At 34.8% G+C, this 10994-nt stretch overlaps 2 non-coding genes across 2 annotated transcripts; one reads left to right on the plus strand and one right to left on the minus strand.

Moving 5' to 3' along the window:
- Window positions 1-953: 953 nt before the first annotated feature.
- Window positions 954-1025, minus strand: TRNAT-GGU (transfer RNA threonine (anticodon GGU)). The gene has a single exon. It is a non-coding gene; the product is annotated as a tRNA-Thr (tRNA).
- Window positions 1026-1301: 276 nt separating this feature from the next.
- On the plus strand, window positions 1302-1373 carry TRNAT-GGU (transfer RNA threonine (anticodon GGU)). The gene has a single exon. It is a non-coding gene; the product is annotated as a tRNA-Thr (tRNA).
- The last annotated feature ends 9621 nt before the right edge of the window (window positions 1374-10994 follow it).

The following is a 10994-nucleotide window of genomic DNA, read 5'->3' on the forward strand; positions in this document are numbered from 1 at the left end:
AGTGGGGAAAGAAAAAAGAGTTCTCAAAACTGTTAATGACGAAATAAATGACGAAGTATTTGAATAATGAAGTTTCCTAACATTACGTATAATAATTTTCTTTCCATTGCATGCTTAAAAGAATCCTACTTCCCTTTACCTTGGAATACCTCGTTAAGTTGGACTTTTTTTTATTGAATCATACGTGTCCAAGTTAGAGAGCCTTCACTGTACTATGTATACCTTTTCATTTACATTAAAGTATTTTAATAACTTATTTCTTTGGAAATTCATCCGCTTTTAACAAAATCATTTTTCAACCGGCGTATATTAGGCTGTAGGCCACGGTGTTGTTTTAAAATGTATAATATTTACAGAGTGATTCACGAGCATTTACCGTACCTTTCGTACCTTATTTTCGAAAACATTCTGAGCAAAAAATATCATATAAACTTGTGACCTAATCTCAATATTTTCAGAATTACACTAATTTGAAATTGTTTGTAAAATACCATTATTCTTTAGTTTTAACGGTAAAATAATATTACCGAAAAGGAATTAACTATTCAGAAGTATCATTTCTTTAATTAGCTAGTATTCTGAAGCTAAAAATGTGTTGTGAATTCCATACTTGCTTCATACAGATTTTTTTTTTTCGATATTTAACTACAAAGTTACATTTTCTTACCCATTTATCACAACAACTGTTACAAGTCACGCCACTCTTGTAAATTATTTAAGACTGTACATTAGGATGCATAATTAAACTGTAAAGTATCAAGTCCTAAAGTCGTATGATGTGTAACAATTTTTGTGACAAGTGCGTAAGAATGATATCATTTTTAGTTACAAATTGAAAAATAAAATCTGTACAAAGCAAATAACAACACATTTTTAACTCTAGAACACTGGCCAATTAAAGAAATGAGAGTTCTGAATAGTTCATTCTCTGAATAATTTCGAGGGAAAAATTGTTCCGGGGCCGGGTATCGAACCCGGGACCTTTGGTTTACCGTACCAATGCTCTACCACTGAGCTACCCGGGAACTCTAACCGACACCGATCCAATTTTTCCCTCTATATCCACAGACCTCAAAGTGGGCTGACAACCGTCAAGCAACAACTTCGAGTGCACACTAACTCCGTGTGACTTAAATTGTGGTTTTCTGTTAACGAACAGTGACGTGTATTATGCAAATCAAGATTTCACAATTTAAGTCACACGGAGTTAGTGTGCACTCGAAGTTGTTGCTTGACGGTTGTCAGCCCACTTTGAGGTCTGTGGATATAGAGGGAAAAATTGGATCGGTGTCGGTTAGAGTTCCCGGGTAGCTCAGTGGTAGAGCGTTGGTACGGTAAACCAAAGGTCCCGGGTTCGATACCCGGCCCCGGAACAATTTTTCCCTCGAAATTATTCAAATCAACTTTACAGGGAGTTATACCTGATATCTTGATTTGCAGTTCATTCTCTATTAGTAATTTTTTTACTCGTAAAACTAAAGAAAAAAATATTTTACTAACAACTTCAAATTAATGTAACTTTGAAGATATTGAGATTAGGACAAATGTTAATATGACTTTTTTTGCTCAGAATGTCTTCGGAAATAACCTCCGTAACTGACGGTAAATCCTCGTGAATCACCCTGTATTATGGTAATTATTTATTTTAAGTAGAACTGATTTAATATCGTCTCTAACTGAAGGATAGTCTATCGGACTTCGATACCACGAAACCTGCGACATGGGTAGCACAAAGAAAACTGGACTCCGTTCGCTATATGTGAAGACGGTTCTGCACCACTCAATTTTTTAAAGTTATGTGGTAATGAGTACTGAGACTTGTTTTGTTGTCCGTAATCATTTATTGGTGTTTAATTCTATAACATAATCTTACATTTGTCACTTTTGCTTATAAACCTGTTTCTTTGTTCTAAAAAAATAAGTGGCGTTGTTCCCTTCTCTACAGGTAATAGCACCAGTACGCGTCATACTTTTATTTACTTCTATTGTTGTAAAACCTTGACACAATTAAAACTTCTGAAACGTACATCCCACAAGAAAGGCTACAAATGATCAATATCTAAATAAATTACTGTCCGTATTTCTGGTTAATTGTAAGCCAGTTTTTTAATTAATGGCGTTAATACCTTCACTTACCCTAATTAAAGTTATTCACTTGTCATATCTTTTTTTTCTATCATTATCTTACTGGTATTTTTTCATAGAATAGGTGTAAGTTTTGTTTTTGATGTGGAGAACTTCATATTACATTTTTTATTTCGGCTGAAACGCTGCTTTTTCAAATTATTTTAGTTATCTGAGATGACTACAGAGTTGTTTCCGATCTCTAATAACGAATTTGAATGATATCATGTGCGTCAGGAGTCACACGACAGCTGAACTGTGACGCGAGATGACAGACCAGTAGTGAGTGATTTCATAGTCAGAGTGCACGGTGACTCACAGCAGAAATTCCCAAGAAAATCTAGCCTTTCTGGAAGGGGTACATAACAACCCTTTCCGATGCCAAGTGCACTTAAGTGAAAATAAAAGAAGCCTGCAAGAAACGGAGTTTCGTTATTTCCAAGAAAGGCATCTTCTGCATACTTAATAAGAATGGCAAAGCTCGAATGCAATTAATTTGTATCATCTCGTGGGGTGCGGCGACTTGTGACGGGAGGGGGTGGATTTACTTGATTTTCCAATCTGGAATTAATCCCAGTCTTATTAGGTACACACAAGATGCCTTTCTTGGAACTAACGAAACCACGTTTTTTGCAGGCTCCTATGATTTTCACGTAACTGTACTTCGAATCGGAAAGGGTTGTTATGTACTCCTCCCAAAAAGTCTCGATTTTCTTGGGCATTGCTACTGTGATACACCGTGCACTCTGATTATGAAATCACTCACTACTGGTCTGTCACCTCTCGCCGCGATTCAGCTGTCGGTGTGATTCCTGACGCACATGACGTCATTCAAATTCGTTATCAGAGATCGGAAACAATCCTGTATTTCACCGTTAGCACATAACAAGGCGTTCATTATTTTATTATCTTCGGATATATAAAGATGTTCATCTAACGTTTCTGACAGTTTGTGTACAAATTGAAAACAGTAGGTCTAATTTTGAAATCCTAACAGATAGTCTCCAAAAATCCATAATAGATCGGCAGATAAAAAACTTTTACACGCCATAACTTTACTATAACTTGCTCAAATATTTTATAAAACAGTTTCAATTTAACAAAAATACTGTACATCTATTTTCATGGTAGAGAAACACAAAATTTATGGGTTGTGAAACTGAATACTTGTACACAATATATAGGGGAGACTGTTGTACCTTTAAACACTTTTCACATTTTATTTTTTTTAATTTTGGGAAATGGAATTTCTTAAATGAAAAAATGCTTGAAATAATTATTGAAGATTCCTTTACAACTTTCTGTATGTATTTTCCTGTTTTACAGATCTATTAAGGATGGAAAAAATAAAATGAAGGAATACGTAATGTGTTCAAAGGTACAACAGGATCATGTACCTTGGAACATACCCTCTTGCAAGTTGGAACACATGGAATATAGGTGGGAATATAGCTGTAAAAACTGACAATCATATTTCAAATATATTTTCAATCATAAACCAGAGCAGGCTTATCTGATTTAGATTTTATTTCCTGGAGAAGCAATAACTGCTTCAACAACTTTCTTCAAGACATCCGAATCAATTGGGGACCTCTTTAATTCCAGACTTACTTCGTGACATGAACTTAAAACAAAAGAAAAACAAAAACCGATAGTATCGTGTAATTTGGAACATGTTCCATGGTACAAGATGTTTTGTGTTCAAAGGTACAAGAGGGTGCACGTTTAAACAAATATGGCTCCGAAAACTAGAGAGTCAAATAAATCATGGAAATTAAAATATGTTATTACTCACCAGATGATAGGGAACACGCCGTACTTGAAAGATATTAACAAATGCAATCTGGTTTTGTGTTAGAAAACATACATCAATGAACGAAATGTTTACTGTTGGTACTAAAAAAACTTATTTTGTCCACGGAACTCACACTTTGCAATAAATCAAACCGAAACTACGACCAGAGCTACTTAGCGGCTTTCTCTACAATCTACTTCAGTTTGAGTCCTCTAGGTAGCAACAAAAATTAAAGAACAAAGAATGTTCAAAGGTACACTATGCTAAAGGTACAAAAGTCTCCCCTACGTCACAATCACACATAATCTGATCACGTAGCCTAAGATACAGCCTATACAGCATAGATTTAGAAGGTATACTTCGGCTTCGGCTTACTCAAAGAAACCACATCATTAATACACCGGTTTCTCGTAATTAATGCTGTCAACACCCTTAGCTGTTTTCAAAGAACGTACTAACTTTCTTTAGGAATGAAGAGACAGGATGGTGACAGCATCCAAACAGGTTGTCCGATATACGAACTCGTCTATATTTGGTGCGTGACGAATACTAATTTGTATATAGGTCTTCTGTCAGTTGGAAGACACTTCTTCATCTTTTGTTTAGTGACATGTAGCATTTCGAGCAAATTTTGAATTCTCTACTTACTTATCAGTAGAGAGCGGAATTTTAAGCCCTAAAAGTGGCATTTTAGGCGCCTAAAATAGCCTCTTAAACCCTTTATTTAGGCTCTATAAAATAAAAAATAGGCTTGTTTTGTTAAAGAATGTCGTTAATATAAGATTCAACATTTATTTAATGCAAAATTCTAGGATTAAAAGAAACTTTCACACATTTCACAAGGATACAGATGCATACACAAAATGAAGACATTCTATCTTTAAGTTAGTGTTTTACATTCACCAATCACATTTCCATAGTTTGCTTCACAGTAGATGATCAGCACCTATTGTGGCTATTGTGTCGCTCACTGCTTACTTACAAATGGTAAAAAAAGAAAGGGGTTGTTATCTGTCTTGGTATGTAAGAGAATGCTTCTTCGGGTACAACCCAGCGAGTTTGTGTTAAATTGCTGACAAAGGAGGATACAATAATAATAATAATAATAATAATAATAATAATAATAATAATAATAATAATAATAATAATAATTTGTCCCACAAGAGTTCTTTTACATCCCAGTAAATCTACTGACTTGAGCCTGTCGCGTTTAAGCACACTTAAATGCCATTGACCTAGACCGGGATCGAACCTGCAACCTCGAGCAGAGAAGGCCAGCGCTAAACCGACTACGATACCCAGGCCGACTGAAAATTGGAATTTTAGGATTGAAAGAATGTAGGAATGAGAGAGGGTGGCCCGGAGGTACTTCTCTGTTATGTTGTTCACTGCTAGGAAGGAGTTGTTGTTATTCGTCTTGGAATGTAAGGATGTTAAGAAAAACAGTAAACAGTTACGAAAAATGATGCAAAAATTAAAAAAAAAAAAAAACTTAAAAGAGGCACTAACGTCGAAATAGGCATTTTTAGGCACTATAAGACCCCTATATTTATACCTATATTTCCATGAAAAATGTAAATATTAAATCTCAAGCTCGTATGTATCAAGAAAAAAAAATAGGTTTCTGCCTAAATTCCGCTCTCTACTTATCAGTGAGAGAATGGTTAGTGGTTTTCGAACATAATTCTATCAATATCAATTATTATGATGAAATATGAAAGATTATTTCCCTCCGTTGTTGTTTGTCCTCGTCGGTTTAGCCTTAGCGGTTACTGTACTATCAGGTCACTGGCGATGGTTATTAGAGAGCGATGAAGCCCTTAGCAAAACGATTGTACAGTAGCTTCCGTGTCTTCGATCTACGGCACGCAAAAGAAACCTTACTCCACACTCCGATGTGAATTTGAGGGAGGAGAATGTGAAATGTTGGTCATATCATGCCTGATTTTGATACTTTCGTTTTTCCATTATTGGATACACTCTCTTAACACTTGTATAATCACTGATTAAAGTTATAACTTTTTTATTGTTTTAATATATAAAAATTACCTAGATGACTAGTTTCGACGTAGTGTCAGTCGGTATTCGAAGTCTAGACTAGACATCACGTCGAAACTATTCATCTACTCTCTTTCCAGCTAAAGATTGAAGTAAATGTAAATAAATGCACGTGGCATAATGGTTCCTGATTGGCTATTGGACGCACAACGCCTCCAAACTCATGCTTGTCATCTTCTTCCTCATATTAAAATAGTTCCTTCTAAAATAATAAAATGTATAATATACATGGAATACGAGTGAATTAAACATGCTTATAAGAACACTTTCTTACGATTTAAACAACATGTTTATATTAGTAGTTTCAGACATTGCGTGTTAAATCATTGTAACGTGTATTATGGCAACGCGCATGCGTAATAGGCGTTCAATCCCTCCCAAGGTGACTTGCAGCTTCACAGAGCACATCAGCACATCTGGTATAACATAGTGCGAGATTCAGTGTTGCCAACCTCAAATAAATTTCTGTAAAATTAAAGAAATTCTCCACTCTTCAAAGAATAACATTTAATCACGAAGCTACAGAAAAAGAAAATCCACTAATATATTTTGTTTTGTTTACGTCTACTTCGATCTTTAGTTGGAAACAGAGTAGGTAATTTTTATAATATTAACACAGTAAAACAGTTATAACGTTAATCAATGACTTTCGTTTTTGTGTGTGTTTGAAAATGGGGAGATATTTCTTCCCTACCTTATATAAAAGGTGGGCCAGTCAAACGGAAAGATTTCAAGGCGCAGAAAAAGAATGAAAAGTTGCTATTATATCAATTTAATGAGTAGAAATGACAAGTACATGAATAACCATTAGGTATGCAACAAGAAAAAAAATATTTCTTAAAAATTACGTCAGTCAAGTGACCTCCAATGAAATGCACACATTCTTCGAGTCTGGCAATGAACTGTTCATAACCCCTCTCAGCATATTGACAGGTATCGCAGCGACCTCTTCTCGTATACGTTGTCTTATGGCTGGAGTTGTTCTGGGTAGATTGCCCCCAAACACCTTCGTTTTGAGATGTCCCCATAGGAAGAAATCACATACCGTTAAATCAGGTGACCTACGCGGCCAAGCGATATCCCCGTTTCGAGAAATGACGAGGCCCGGGAACAAAGCATTCACAGCATCCATCGAAATTCTTTTGGTGTGCTCCGTCGTGTTGAAACAGTGTATTTTCATTCACTGGCAAATGGGCGAGTTGTGGTGTAAAAAAGTTATGTATCGTTTCAACATATCGCATTCAATTAACAGTGCCTGCATTTCCGGCCTCATTCTCAAAAAAGAATGGGCCGATTATTCCAGTTGATGAAACCGCTTAGCCGCGCTCTTCCTGGGTCCAACGCTCCATTGAAATCAATTAATTGCAGTTTGCAGTAACGATGAGCACCATTTAACAAAGCATGGTAGAGACAAACAACTTGGTTACTAGGGAACGCGGAAATAGTGACGTCACCGCCTAAGGAGTCACAAATTGTAAAGTAAGTAGGTAGAGAAGAGACGGTTATATTCATTCTAACCCTCTCCATTTGAACAGTATAGTCCCATCAAATCTTTCCGTTTGACTGGCCCACCTTGTATTACTATATTGTAACGTATATTTGAGTCTCTCTTTTATTTTGACTCATTAATGTAGTGTTTCCTTCTAGCTACTCTTTTGCTTCATTTTTTATCCTTCTTACAGTTCCACAATGCTCTTGGTGTCCACATTTTTATGTAATTCCGAATGCATTTCATTTTCCTATGCACTAAAACAATTATTTTTAGACAATATGTTTTACACAGTTCTGAGGCAGTTATGATGGAGTTGAAACTGAAGCTGTGGCTCACAGAGTGATTATGATAGTGATAATGATGATGATATATTATACAGATTTCGTGAAACCTAAGTTACAGGAATTATTACTGAGCAAAAAAAAATTATTTGATGGTCAGAGCGTTGGGTTGTCCCGCTTGTATAATTAACCTTTACGTCACGGTAAACAGAATTGGCCACCAAAGACTGTGATTCCACACCCTGTGACTGCTTCGCTTAGGACTCTGTGAAATCTCATGTTAATATCAACAATCCACGAATAATTCCTGCGCTCAAGATTCGATGTATCATTGGCGAAACTGAGTCAGACTCTGTGGTAAGATCAATGAAAATGATGTCCAAAGAGGGAGAGCATGATAGCAAAATGGTGGAGGACATAAATGTCTTACATAGTGTTCTATTATTAACAACAGTAAGTCAACTTTGTACTGAAATAAAAATATCTGTAATTTTTTCAATAATGTATTACGAAATTAAATCTTGGGAAGATGATTGAAAATGTTGTCCAAAGAGGAAGAGTACGCTAGCAGAATGCAGGAGGACATATTTGTCTTATATAGTGGTCTATTATTAACAGCAGTACGTGCACTTTGTACTAAAATAAAAATATCTGTAATTTTTTCAATAATTGACTATGAAATTAAATCTTGCGTTATTTATGGGACACCCCATATAAGATAACTGTGTGGGAAGATGATTGAAAATGTTGTCCAAAGAGGAAAAGTACACTAGCAGAATGGTGGAGGACATATTTGTCTTACATAGTGTTGTATTATTAACAGCAGTAAGTGCACTGTGTACTAAACATATCTGTAATTTTTTTTTCAATAATGTATTATGAAACTAAATCTTGCGTTATTTATGGAACACCCCCTATAAGATAATAACTGTGTGGGAAGATCATTGTAAATGTTGTCCAAAGAGGGAGAGTATGCTAGCAGAATGGTGGAGGACATAACTGTCTCACATAGTGTCCTATTATTAACAGAAGTAAATGCATTTTGTACAAAAATAAAAATATATGTAATTTGTTCAATAATTTATTATGAAACTAAATCTTGCGTTATTTATGGAACACTCCATACAAAATAATAACTGTGTGGGAACATCATTGAAAATGTTGTCCAAAGAGGGAGAGTGTGCTAGCAGAATGGTGGAGGACATATTTGTCGTACATAGTGTTCTATTATTAACAACAGTAAGTCCACTTTGTACTAAAATAAAAATATCTGTAATTTTTTCAATAATTTATTATGAAATTAAATCTTGCGTTATTTATGGAACACCCCATATAAGATAATAACTGTGTGGGAAGATCATTGAAAATGTTGTCCAAAGAGGGAGAGTGTGCTAGCAGAATGGTGGAGGACATATTTGTCTTATATAGTGGTCTATTATTAACAGTAGTACGTGCACTTTGTACTAAAATAAAAATATCTGTAATTTTTTCAATAATTGATTATGAAATTAAATCTTGCGTTATTTATGGGACACCCCATGTAAGATAACTGTGTGGGAAGATGATTGAAAATGTTGTCCAAAGAGGAAAAGTACACTAGCAGAATGGTGGAGGACATATTTGTCTTACATAGTGTTGTATTATTAACAGCAGTAAGTGCACTGTGTACTAAACATATCTGTAATTTTTTTTCAATAATTTATTATGAAACTAAATCTTGCGTTATTTATGGAACACCCCCTATAAGATAATAACTGTGTGGGAAGATCATTGTAAATGTTGTCCAAAGAGGGAGAGTATGCTAGCAGAATGGTGGAGGACATAACTGTCTCACATAGTGTCCTATTATTAACAGAAGTAAATGCATTTTGTACAAAAATAAAAATATATGTAATTTGTTCAATAATTTATTATGAAACTAAATCTTGCGTTATTTATGGAACACTCCATACAAAATAATAACTGTGTGGGAACATCATTGAAAATGTTGTCCAAAGAGGGAGAGTGTGCTAGCAGAATGGTGGAGGACATATTTGTCGTACATAGTGTTCTATTATTAACAACAGTAAGTCCACTTTGTACTAAAATAAAAATATCTGTAATTTTTTTCAATAATTTATTATGAAATTAAATCTTGCGTTATTTATGGAACACCCCATATAAGATAATAACTGTGTGGGAAGATCATTGAAAATGTTGTCCAAAGAGGGAGAGTGTGCTAGCAGAATGGTGGAGGACATATTTGTCTTACATAGTGGTCTATTATTAACAGCAGTACGTGCACTTTGTACTAAAATAAAAATATCTGTAATTTTTTCAACAACTGATTATGAAGTTACATCTTGCGTTATTTATGGGACACCCCACATAAGATAATAACTGTGTGGGAAGATGATTGAAAATGTTGTCCAAAGAGGGAGAGTGTGCTAGCAGAATGTTGGAGGACATATTTGCCTTTCATAGTGTTTTATTATTAAAGCAGTAAGTGCACTTTGTACTAAAATAAAAATATCTGTCATTGTTTTTAGTAATTTATTATGAAACTAAATCTTGCGTTATTTATGGGACACCCCATATAAGATAATTTAATTAAGTTTACTGATTAAATCGTGTTTTAAGAGGGACAAAATCATTTGTTTTATAAACTTGTGTCTCGTAAGTTCCATGCTGAGTATTACAATGAAAAATAAGATGAAATAACAGTATAATACTTAATGTATATAAAATAATCTCTCATATAAATGCAATCCAAGAATCTTTAGAAAACAACTTCTATAGATCTATTATAAGCAGAAGCAACTTCTGGAGTGTTTATCGCTGCAGCCAACGAAGCAGACGTTTATTAATTCTTGTAACGAGATTCCTAGTGTTTCCTCCAATGGGGACTACTTGCAACACTGGCATGTATTAGTCCGCATTAGGTATGTATTAGTGGTAATACTAAATCACTCATTCAACACCTTTCGCATGTTGTATTGAAAAAGAACATGCTTCAGCAAGTAATAGTCTCGTGTAAATCTCAAGAGTTTAAATAAGGAAATGACCAATTTCTAACTACGATCGAGAATTTCTACAGACAGTCTGTGGGTTTGATACAAAAGGTAAGTCGGTAGTGAAAGCAACTGTGACTCAATGTACTGTACTTCCGTCCTAGGAATTTAATTGCAGATAAATCACAGCAATGAAAATACGTGTAATAAATTAAACGTTTCAAAACAACCTTCAGAGTCAATCTGCAGATTTT

Source organism: Periplaneta americana, chromosome 14 (genome assembly GCF_040183065.1).
Source record: "Periplaneta americana isolate PAMFEO1 chromosome 14, P.americana_PAMFEO1_priV1, whole genome shotgun sequence".
In the NCBI taxonomy this organism is placed as follows: domain Eukaryota; kingdom Metazoa; phylum Arthropoda; class Insecta; order Blattodea; family Blattidae; genus Periplaneta; species Periplaneta americana.